The following is a 12,954-nucleotide window of genomic DNA, read 5'->3' as shown; positions in this document are numbered from 1 at the left end:
ATCAATTAATTTTTATTTGACTGTCAATTAATTTTTTAATTGATACTATCATTTCTGTGATTGAAGACGTTTCAATTAAAAAAATAATTGGATCAATTAATTTCGTAATTGATTTAGAAATTTTTTTTTTTTGTGTGTAGGTGAAATAATTTTCTTATAATTTTAATAATTTTCCGATTATAATTATAGTTGGATTTTCCTTTAGGTTTGAGTCAAAATTAAGTGAATCTTATTTATTTCCGAATATCATTTATTGTTGTTCTCTTAATTATAAATATTTTGTTATTTAAATAAAATATTAATTGTGAAGTAATATTTTATTTAAAATTATAATTATATTTTCTTCATTATCTTAATTGACTTTAATTTTTAATTTGTTTAAATAGTTACTTGTTTCAGTTAATTTATAAATTACATTTTCAACTGCAATCATGTTTTTAATTGGAAATATTTTGGTGATATTTTGTTCATTTTTTTTGTTTTTGTTTGCGTAGTTGAATCAATATTTGTTTTTTTTTTTTTTAACTCAACTAAAATTTTAATAATTATACAAATATTTGATCAATAAAAACAAATCCATTTTTTTCATAAAATTAATGTCTTTAGTTAGACTCATCCGCTTTAGAGGGAATATATAAATTTAAAGGCAATTTTAGTATGGTTCTCTCATAAACAGAAAATAATATTATATAATTATATATGTTTTCAATTAAAATTATAATTCAATTTAAAAAATATATTCAAAAAAATTTAATTGATTCAATTACAATTATAAAAATCAATCAGGGAAATTACTAGGACCAATTGAATGCTTTAATGCTTTGAATATAAAATTATGTATAATGTTAAAATTAAATATAAGAAAAAAATTTTTATGAAATACACAATAAAAATATCACCAAAATGTTTCCAATTAAAAAGTTAAATGAAGTTGAAAACGTAATCAATTACAAAATTAACTGATACAATTAAATTTTTATTAAAATGAGCAACAAAAAAAGTCAAATAAGCAAATGATTGCAAAATTTTTACATTTATGATTAAAATATTAATAAACCCAATTAACATTTTAATTAAATAAAACAATTTCCAATTAAAAAAATAATTGAAAATGTTTTTCGCTTACATTGATATGACTCAAATCTAATGCAACATCCAACTATAATAATATCTGGGAAATTCATAAGAAGTCTTGTAAAATTACAGGAAAATTATATTATCTAAAGGAAAAATGTTTATAAATAAATAAATAATAATATAGTAAATAATTGATAACCTCAATTAAAAATATATTTAAATGTTTAGACCGAAATCAATTAAATTTTTAATTAAACCAATTAAAAATTTTATTGAAATCAAATAATCTTTTAATAAGTAAATTTTTTATTTCTAATTAATTTTGTGATTGATACAATAATTTTGGCGATTCAACAAATTTCAATTAAAACATTAATTGGATCAATTAATTTCGTGTTGGAATCAGAAAACATGTTTTTCTTTACACGATTCCAGTGAAAAATTCAAGCTGAATTTTCATCACAATTCCTAAAAGAAATTTAATAAAATTCTAGAGAAGCTAAACGTGGAATAAAGCTCATTGTACTAATTTTTATTGTTAAAGTTAGTATCAATTAAATATTAATGAAGATTAACAGAAAACCTTTCCACCTTACATTACAAAGTCTGTCATTTCTTTAGAAATTCCAGTTTGCACAAGGCAAAGAATTTAAAATGTAGGCAATTTCATCACGACGAATTCCTTAATAACAGTATATAAAACAAAAAAATATATATTTAAAATTTCATAGTGAAATTAAAATTGGTACAATTTAAATTTAACAAAGACCGTTTCGATTAAAACTATTTGTTGAAAAAAACAAAGTCTAGATACCTCTTAACATAAGAAGTCTATTTTCCATATAACCCCACAACACATTTAACCACACAAAGAGAAAGAAAAACTAGAATCGTAATTATAACTTGCCAATATTAACGATCATTTAGTTAAAAAAAAACTTTATTTTATTTTAGTATATTTTTTGTATATAAAACAATTTGTTACAACACAAAAAAGACTAAAAAGCCAATAAAGACTCTTAAAGAAAATAAAAAAAAAATCTATGGAAATAAGAAAACAGCACAATTGAAAAATGAAATTATAGGTTTACGAGCAAACAAAAAACACACACAAATTTTAATTTTACTCAAGAAAAAACAACAGCCATTCTCTGTAAGCATTTAAAAGACAGCAAAACAATAATAATTTATTTATAAGAATAAAATGTATTATTATAAGAATTATATTTATTTTGAAAAACCTAAGTCTTAAGTTAGCCTTACATAAAACAAATATGCCACATACTGACAAAAACAAAGACAGGATCATAAAACAAAATCTTCCATATTCGCTTAAATTGATTTTTAAAAATAAGAAATAAACTTAAAAACGAGAAAAACTCTTAAACGTAAATAATTTGTACAAATATATTTAAATTGTCATCTCCATTATTATTCTTGCCTTTAAAATAATGTAAAGCTAAATAATCGTAGAGAGTAGAGAAGTTTTTGTTTTATTACCTAAGCATTGTATTATATTAATTGTTATTAGAAAATTTTTCAATTTTATTATAAGTTTAAATTTTATTTAAATTGTATGTTATTTTAATTTAATTTTATACTAAAACAGGAAAGAACTATTAACTGTGTATATTTTTTTTTTGATAATAATTAAGAGATATATATATATATTTTTTTTAAATTATGAATATTTGCTACCTTTCCCAATTGTATAAATATTTTAGAGTTCTTTAGACACTTTTTGTAAAAGTGTTTTAGTATTGTTGTAAATTAATTAATTCCATATGCTTTGTAATTTTATTGTGTAGTTTTTTATATGTATTGTATATTATAATTGTAGTTATATATAGTTTGTGTAAAGTTTTTTTATGTATGCCTGTAAAAGTAAACTGAAATTAATTTGCAACGACAAATAAAACAAATTGTTTATTATTCTAAATGAAATCATAAAAAATTAAAACAAAATTTCTTTTTATTAAGAGGGAAGGAACGGAAATTAATTAATTTAAATTGAAGGTAAGTATGAAAGTGAAAATTTAAGGATTGTTGTTAGTCTGGAGTTTAGGATCATAAGGTGGTCAGAAAGCTATGTAATCTAGCCGAAAATCGTCTTTTTAACATATAAATATTTTTCTAGAAAAAAATCAAAAAATCTTCAAATTTTGTTAATTGACTTTTGATATTTAGGGCTAAATTTATTAATAGACTTTTGATGTTAGTCAAAATTAACTAATCGACTTTTAAAGGAATATCCGAAATGTTGACAATGGATTAAACAGGAGAATATGATATAAATATTTCTCCTTTCCGGTAACTCTGAGAGTATATGTAGACATATTCATTTGTTATAAAAATTAGTTTAAACAGAATACACATGTACAGATCCGTTTACACGTCGCAAACACAAAAAAATTGACTTTTCCAATTTTTTAAAGGTCGAAACCCCCATTTTTTTTCTTTTTTGAAAAAGTTGAAAACTCGAAAAACTGAATTTGGAAAAAAATTCACTACTGGACTTTTCTCAAATTTTGAAAAAAAATATCGAAAAGTCCAAGAGTAACTGGTTGACTAATAAGTACCCGGTCTCCCTTCAAGAGCGATACAACGATTATAACCACCTTCCAATTTTTTGATACCATTTTCGTAGAACTCCTTCGGTTTTACCTCAAAATAGGCCTCATTTTCGGTGATCACCTCTTCATTGCAGCCAAATTTTTTCCGTGCGAGCATCCTTTTGAGGTCTAAAAAAAAAACAAGAAAAAGTCGCTGGGGGCCAGATCTGAAGAATACATTGGGTGGGGAAGCAATTCAAAGCCCACTTCATGAATTTTTGCCATCGTTCTCAATGACTTGTGGCACGGTGCGTTGTCTTGGTGGAACAACACTTTTCTCTTCTTCATATGGGGCCGTTTTGCCGCGATTTCGACCTTCAAACGCTCCAATAACGCCATACAATAGTCACTGTTGATGGTTTTTTCCCTTCTCAAGATTAAAAATTATTCCATGCGCATCCCAAAAAACAGAGGCCATTACTTTGCCAGCGGACTTTTGAGTCTTTCCACACTTCGAAGACGGTTCGCCGGTCGCCATCCACTCAGCCGACTGTCGATTGGACTCAGGAGTGTAGTGATGGAGCCATGTTTCATCCATTGTCACATATCGACGGAAAAACTCGGGTGTATTACGAGTTAACAGCTGCAAACACCGCTCAGAATCATCAACACGTTGTTGTTTTTGGTCAAATGTGAGCTCGCGCGGCACCTATTTTGCACAGAGCTTCCGCATATCCAAATATTAATGAATGATATGACCAACACGTTCCTTTGATATCTTTAAGGCCTCTGCTATCTCGATCAACTTCATTTTACGGTCATTCAAAATAATTTTGTGTATTTTTTTGATGTTTTCGTCGGTAACCACCTCTTTCGGGCGACCACTGCGTTCACCGTCCTCCGTGCTCACCACGCTTGAATTTGGCATACCAATCAATTATTGTTGATTTCCCTGGGGCAGAGTCCGGAAACTCATTATCAAGCCAAGTTTTTGCTGCCACCGTATTTTTTCCCTTCAGAAAACAGTATTTTATCAAAACACGAAATTCCTTTTTTTCCATTTTTTTTTTCACAATAACAAAAGTTGCTTCACAAAAGACGCTCTATCTCACAAACTAATTGACTTACAGACGTCAAATTTTGACACGAATCATTTGAAGGTTGGTACTATATAAAAATAATATGCATTTAATACTAGTGACGTCATCTATGTGTCAGACCGGGGACTTATCAGCCAACCTGTTATATCGCAAAGTTGAAGAGTGCATTTATCCAAAGTTTGAATTTTCGGTTTCCTTATGTAACCCTAAAACAGGGAACAACTATATTGAAAAAGTGATTCTCCAATAACTAAGTCGATAAGACTGAATATTGTTGAAAGTCCCTTGGTCGCCCATTTTTTTTTTTTTTTTTTTGGTAGCGAGAAGGGAAGTGTGAGGAATACTAAATTCGGCAAACGACATTTTGTAATCATTAAATAGTTTGAAAAAGCTATAAAATCGAAAAGCCTACTTTTACAAAATTGTAAAAAATAAAAAATTCCGAAAATGAATAAATGATTTTTTTCCAAATTTTTAAAAAAATCAAACTCTTAAAAAGTCGAAGAATCTATTTATTCAAATTTTTAAAGTGTTCAAAAATAGACTTTTGGCAATATTGAAGAAAGTCAAAAAAAAATCTTATAAAAAGTCGGAAGCTCCACACATCGCAATGTAAACAAAAATAGATTTTGCCAATTTTTTAAACGGCCGATATCCCGATTTTGTTTTTCTTTGAAAAAGTTGAAAACTGGAAAAACCAAAAATATTACAACTGCATTTTTTCCACATTAAAGTCGAAGAGTATATCGGAAAGTCTAAGAGTATATTTATCCGAATTTTTAAAAAGTTCACAAATCGAATTTTCGGTTTCTTTATGTAATCCTTAAACAGAGAACAACTATATTGAAAAAGTGATTATTCAATAACTAACTCGAATGGAGTGCCTCTGTCGCCCAATATTTATCGCAACGAGAAAGGAAGTGTTAGGAATACTAAATTCGACAATCGACTAATCGAATTTTGTAATCATTAAATTATTTTAAAAAGTTGAAAACTCGAAAAACCGACTTTAACAAATTTTTAAGAACATCACAAACTCAAAAATTAAGATTTAGCAAATTTTGCGAAAATCGAACAATCAAAATATCGGAAAGTCGGAAAGTCGATGGGCCTATTTATCAAATTTTTTAAAAAGTTCACAAATCCACATTTAAAAATTTTTTTTTTGTCATCAAATCAAAAATTGGAAAATCGATTTTATTGGTGGAAAACATCTCCACGATGCGATTGAAACCCCGACATTTTTGAAAACTTTTAAAATTGTGAAAAGATTTAAAAACTCCCAAAACTGGACTGTTTCCAAATTTTTAAAAAATTGAGTGTTCGATCGGAAAGTCGAAGAGTATATCGTATTTATCCAAATTTTTAAAATGTTCGCAAATCGGACGAAAAAGACTGTTTTTCATATATTTGGGTGTACAAATTATATGTTTGGAACTCAAAATAACACAATATTTTTAAGTGCAAGCATACAATGTTCATAAACTAGCATAACATGTTTGGGACATATATGTAAATATGCTAGAACATATTATGTTTGGGACATAAAATGTTTGAATATATGCTTAGATGCAAACATATATTAATTTAGAAATAAACATAGAAATGTATGCTTATAACATGTGTTTAGAAAGAGAGACCTAGAGAGTAAGCTGCAAGTAAAATATAACCAATTGGCGCCTTAAAAATATATCCACACAAAGAAAATTTCATTAAATTTTTTTCTACCAGTGTATGCCCTAAGGTAAAACGTAATATGTTTCGACAATATGTTACAAACAATATTTTGTTTGGACCAATCCTGAAAATATATATGCTTGAAGCAAAATATGTTTGGGGTATATGTTACAGAAGCGACTTTTTTGAGAGTGCAGTTTCGATTTATTTTTCAATAACTAACTCGTTGGAGGTGCCTCCGTCGACCGATTTGTATCTTAACGAGAACAAAGTGTTAGGAATAAAAGATTCAAAAATCGGCTTGACTAATCGTGTCGAATCGATTGATCGAACTTTGATGTAGGACTAATCAGGTTTTACCAGTGTACAAATCGACTTTTAAAAGTTTTTAAAATCGGCTCAACATCAAATGTTGGTCAATTTGGACTAATCAACTTTTAACTAAAAAGTTAAAAAAAAAAATGTTAAAATAAAAAAAGTCGATTTTCCAAATTTTGAAAAATTCGAAATTAGGCTTTCCCAAATCGATTGATCGAATTTTGATGTAGGAATAATCAGGTTTTACCAGTGACCACAATCGACTTTTAATATTTTTTTTGAAATCGGCTCACCATCAGATGTTGGTCAATTTGGACTAATCAACTTTTAACTAAAAAGGTTTAAAAAAAAAATTAAAAGTAAAAAAAGTCGATTTTCCAAATTTTGAAAAATTCGAAATTAGGCCTTCCCAAATTTTGAAAAATTCGAAATTAAGCTTTTCCAAATTTTGGACATGTTGACAAGCTGACTTTTCGGTTCTCATTATGATTCATAATATAATTCTAAAAACGTGGGGTGTTAGGAATACAAAAACCGAAAATGGGCTAATGGATTCTTGTAATCTTCAAATTGTACGAATCGTGTCAATCGACTAATCGAACTCTTATACTGGATAAAGGGTAATACTGTCAAAATTTGGTCAATATAAACTTGACGTATTTCTTTCAATTTTGCATTTAAAAAACCTGAACACCCCCCATTTTGAAAGTGTGTGTGTGTGTAAAATGTTGCTCCTATTTTGATTTTGGAATTCACTCTTCAGTTTTTAAAAATGCCGTCCAAGCAAGAAGAGCAGCGTATTAAAATTTTGCTCTCGCATCGCGAAAATCCGAGCTACTCGCACGCAAAGCTGGCAAAATCGCTACCGTTACAAATGTAATTAAAGTGTTTGGGGAACGTTTGTCGACAGCCAGGAAGTCTGGATCGGGGGGAAATAGAAAACCGGAAGCCGCTGAGACGACAAAGAGAGTTGCCAGTAGTTTCAAGCGAAACCCTAACCTCTCTCTCCGAGATGCCGCACATAAGCTGGGTGTATCGTCTACAACCGTGCATCGAGCCAAAAAACGAGCCGAACTATCGACTTACAAGAAGGTAGTGACTCCAAATCGCGATGATAAACAAAATACGACGGCCAAAGCGCGATCCCGGAGGCTGTACACGACGATGCTGACGAAGTTTGACTGCGTGGTAATGGACGACGAAACCTACGTCAAAGCCGACTACAAGCAGCTTCCGGGACAGGAGTTTTATACGGCAAAAGGAAGGGGAAAGGTAGCAGATATTTTCAAGTACATAAAACTGTCAAAGTTCGCAAAGAAATATCTGGTTTGTCAAGCCATCTGTACCTGTGGCTTGAAAAGCAGCATTTTCATAGCTTCCGGGACTGTCAACCAAGAAATTTACGTGAAAGAGTGTTTGAATAAACGTCTGCTGCCTTTCCTGAAGAAACACGGTTGTTCCGTACTGTTTTGGCCGGATTTGGCATCTTGCCATTACGGTAAAAAGGCCACGGAGTGGTACGCCGCCAACAACGTGCAGGTGGTTCCCAAGGACAAAAACCCTCCCAACACGCCAGAGCTCCGCCCAATTGAGAAATACTAGGTTATTGTCAAGCGGAACCTAAAGAAGACCAAAAAACTGCTAAGGACGAGCAGCAGTTCAAGGCAAACTGGCTTTCTGCGGCGAAGAAGGTGGACAAGGTGGCTGTACAAAATCTGACGGCATGTGTCAAGCGTGAGGCCCGGCAATTCGTATTTGGAAAAGTGAAAACCTAACTAAATAGTTTTCCTGAATTTTATACTAATTGAACTTGAAAAAGAAATTTAATTTGATTTTTTAAATAAACGATTTCACCGATTTACACGCGTTTTTCCTTGACCAAATTTTGACTGTATCACCCTTTAAAATCGATTTTTAATAGTGAAAAAACTCGACTAATGGACTTTTAACGAAACAATTGAATTTAAATTTTAAGATGAACGGGATGTGAAATGCTTACATTTGATTAAAATGTCAAATTTTTCAACATCGAAAGTCACTTTTCAAAAATGTTAATTCTACACTGTTTTTATTGAAAAGTCGACTTTTTAAAAATTCCCCACCACCTCTAATAAATTTCAACACTGATATTCCACATATCACCACCCTACAGTATTTCTTTTAATTAAAATTAAAATTCTCGTTTGGTTAATCCTATATTTCAAACCTCTGGTTTAAAATTAGAATTTTTTTTTAAGATAAGTTCACCATAATTTTTACATAGATCAATACCACATTGTATTCCCTTCTCCTAAACGATTCTCTCCTACAGATTAAACAAATTTTCCAAAGTCATGTTACTGGTTTAAGATTTTTTTTATTTTGTTTCTTTTTCCGTTTAGAATTTTGCAGTTGCAGATGCATTATATCAATATGAAAAAAAAATGAAAAATTTTCCTAAGCATTTTGCAACAAACATTTAATCATAGAATGGATGATGATGATGATGGTCATGGCATTGCCCCAAACCCAGTAAGGGATATAAGGCGATGTTGGATTGTTTTCAGTTACAACCGGGAGAACCATCTCTCTGTATACCTTCGTTTAAATAAAAAAAAAAAACACATGATTAATTTGTGATCGTGTATTAACATAACTCAAAGCCATAATATTAAACGCCTGGTTATTATTGTTATTGTTGTAACCGCAAATACACACTCACATATATACAACCAAGAAACTATCATAGTTTTAGCAGTAATAACTGCAATAGTTAGTAGGGCCAAAAAGAGCAGCAAACTTATATTCGACTATGACAGCAATAGTTGTTGTGGCAGCAGCTGAGGCAATAACGTAATTGTATGGTTATTCAACATCAACAGCAACAACAATGATAGCAGTAAGTGGTGGATTGTTGCAGAATAGTTTTGCGTATGAAAACAGTGGGTTACATTTTTTTGAAAATGAGCATCGATATTAAAAGTGCGAATTATGTCGAGATCGATTCTACACTCAAAAAAAGGTTACTTAAATCCTAAGATTTTGACCTTCCCATAAGGATTTTGGTATTGATTCCGAGCCAAAGATGCGTCTTCTTTACTACAAAGTCATTTTTTAGCGACCTATCTGGTCTTAAATCTAGGATAATAAAATTAAAATTAGGATGAAGATCTCAATTATCAAATTTTGTTTCTCTTTTCGCGATATATTAATAAAGCTATTCACGTACAAACAAATACCTGTTTAAAAATCCAAATTATAACGGATACCTCAAAGTAAACAAGTATATACGGGGTACATTAAACAAAAAAAAGCCTATTAAATACGTATATAATTCAGTTTGACAAAATATTCTATAGAAATAAAATTTTGACAAAATTTTCTATAGAAATAAAATCTTGACAAAATTTTGTATAGTTACAAAATTTTGACAAAATTTTCGATAGAAATTAAATTTTGACAAAATTTTCTATAAAAATACAATCTTGACAAAATTTTGTATACACTGAAAAAAAGCATACTCGGTTCCAAAGATTTTGTCTTTACTTTAAAAAATTTGGTATTGATTCCGAGCCAATGAAGCGGAGAATACAAGTAAGGATACTTTTAAGACGCAATTCTCTTTTAAATTTAGGTTTTGTGTACTTGCTTCTAGGAAGCAAATTTTAATTTTTCGCTTTCTCAGCTTTTTTTCTTCATATGCTATCAAAGTCCTTTAAAAACGAGTTAACGGCAACTTTATTTTCCAAATTGGGACTCGACTTCCACTAGAAATTATGCTATGTTTGAAGTAAAAAACTTCTTTAAAATAAAGTGTTGAAAAACATGTCCTATATTTGAACGATTTTTTGCTTTGAAGTCAAGATGCCAAAAGACGACAAATTTAAAGACAATTTCATTAAATTTAAAGAATTATTCTGAATTATTAAAGTCAAGTTGACCTTAGCCTATAATTTTTTTCTTTCATGTTAAGATACCCATTTTTAAGTCAAATCACTTAATTATAAGGACAATACGACTTCATTGAAAAGTTTATCGACTTTTGGACAAGGAAAATAACTTTATTTTAGAGAAATGCGTCTTCTATGCTAAGCAAAATTTGTATTCGTATTTCAAAGACATGAAATTTTTGACCTCACGACAACATTTTTTTCAGTGTAGTAATAAAATTTTGACAAAATTTTCTATAGTAATAAAATGTTGATAAAATTTTCTATAGTAATAAAATTTTGACAAAATTTTCTATAGTAATAAAATTTTGACAAAATTTTGTATAGTTACAAAATCTTGACAAAATTTTCGATAGAAATAAAATGTTGATAAAATTTTCTATAGTAATAAAATTTTGACAAAATTTTCTATAAAAATACAATCTTGACAAAATTTTGTATAGTAATAAAATATTGACAAAATTTTCTATAGTAATAAAATGTTGATAAAATTTTCTATAGTAATAAAATTTTGACAAAATTTTCTATAGAAATAAAATCTTGACAAAATTTGTATAGTTACAAAATTTTCGATAGAAATTAAATTTTGACAAAATTTTCTATAAAAATACAATCTTAACAAAATTTTGTATAGTAATAAAATTTTGACAAAATTTTCTATAGTAATAAAATGTTGATAAAATTTTCTATAGTAATAAAATTTTGACAAAATTTTCTATAGTAATAAAATGTTGACAAAATTTTCTATAGAAATAAAATTTTGGTAGATTATTTTTGGGGATCGCCTATATATAACTATAAACCGATATGGACCAATTTTGGTATGATTGTTAACGGCCATATGCTAGCACAATGTACCAAATTTCACCACGTATCAAATTTCAACCAAGCGCTCCGGAGGTCAAATCTGGGGATCGGTTTAAATGGGGGTTATATATAATTAAGACCTGTATGGACCAATTTTTGCATGGTTGTTAGAGACCATATACTAACTCCACGCACCAAATTTCAAACGAATCGGATGAATTTTTTGCTCATCCACGAGGCTCCGGAGGTCAAATCTGAGGATCGGTTTATATGGGGGCTATATATAATTATGGACCGACGTAAACCAAGTTTTGCATGGTTATTAGAGACCATATACTAACATCATATACCAAATTTCAGCCTGATCGGATGAAATTTGCTTCTCTTAGAGGCTCCGCAAGCCAAATCGGGGGATCGGTTTATATGGGGGCTATATATAATTATGGACCGATGTGGACCAATTTTTGCATGGTTATTAGAGACCATATACCAACACCATGTACCAAATTTCAGCTAGATCTGATGAAATTTGGTTCTCTTAGAGACTCCGCAAGCCAAATCTGGGGATCGGTTTATATGGTGGCTATATATAATTATGGACCGACGTGAACCAATTTTTGCATGGTTATTAGAGACCATATACTAACACCATATACCAAATTTCAGCCTGATCGGATGAAATTTGCTTCTCTAAGAGGCTCCGCAAGCCAAATAGGGGGATCGGTTTATATGGGGGCTATATATAATTATGGACCGATGTGGACCAATTTCTGCATGGTTATTAGAGACCATATACTAGCACCATGTACCAAATTTCAGCCAGATCTGATGAAATTTGCTTCTCTTAGAGGTTCCGAAAGCCAAATCTGAGCATCGGTTTATATGCACACAAAAAAAATTTTTCTGATTCAATCACCAAATTAATTGATCCAATTAATTTTTTAATTGAAATGTCTTCAAACACGAAAATGATAGTATCATTCACAGTTTTAATTGGACATAGAAAAAATTCTTAATTAAAAAATTAATTGATTTTTTTCAGCAAATTTCAATTAATTTTTTAATTGATTCAATTAAAAATTTAATTGATGTTGATTGCAAAACTCAATTAATTTATTAATTAAAAAAGGTAACTATTTTTAATTACTTTCTGAATTGGCTTAGAGTTTTTAGTTGAATTAAAAATAATTGTTTAAAATACATTTTTAATTAAAAATTTAAAATTTAAAAAATCAGCACTTTTTTAAGCCTTTCACTGCCGATGTCCGCTTTGATGGATATTCGAAAAAGACACCAAATTCTATTTTTCCACTTAGTTTTGATTTATTTCTCGATGTTATTTTAAAGTAGAGGCTTTAATCTAAATAACCTATAAATATTTTCTATATTGGTGAGGTCCAAAATACATTTTTGTAAACTTCTTTAGAACTAAACGAAAAATACGAAAATTTGAGAAAATTTTTCTACTGTATGTTTCTAGTAAATGGACATTCA

The sequence above is a fragment of the Haematobia irritans genome, chromosome 2 (genome assembly GCF_050003625.1).
Source record: "Haematobia irritans isolate KBUSLIRL chromosome 2, ASM5000362v1, whole genome shotgun sequence".
Lineage (NCBI taxonomy): Eukaryota > Metazoa > Arthropoda > Insecta > Diptera > Muscidae > Haematobia > Haematobia irritans.
The sequence above is the reverse complement of the archived record's forward strand: the minus strand, read 5'-3'. Positions refer to the sequence as shown.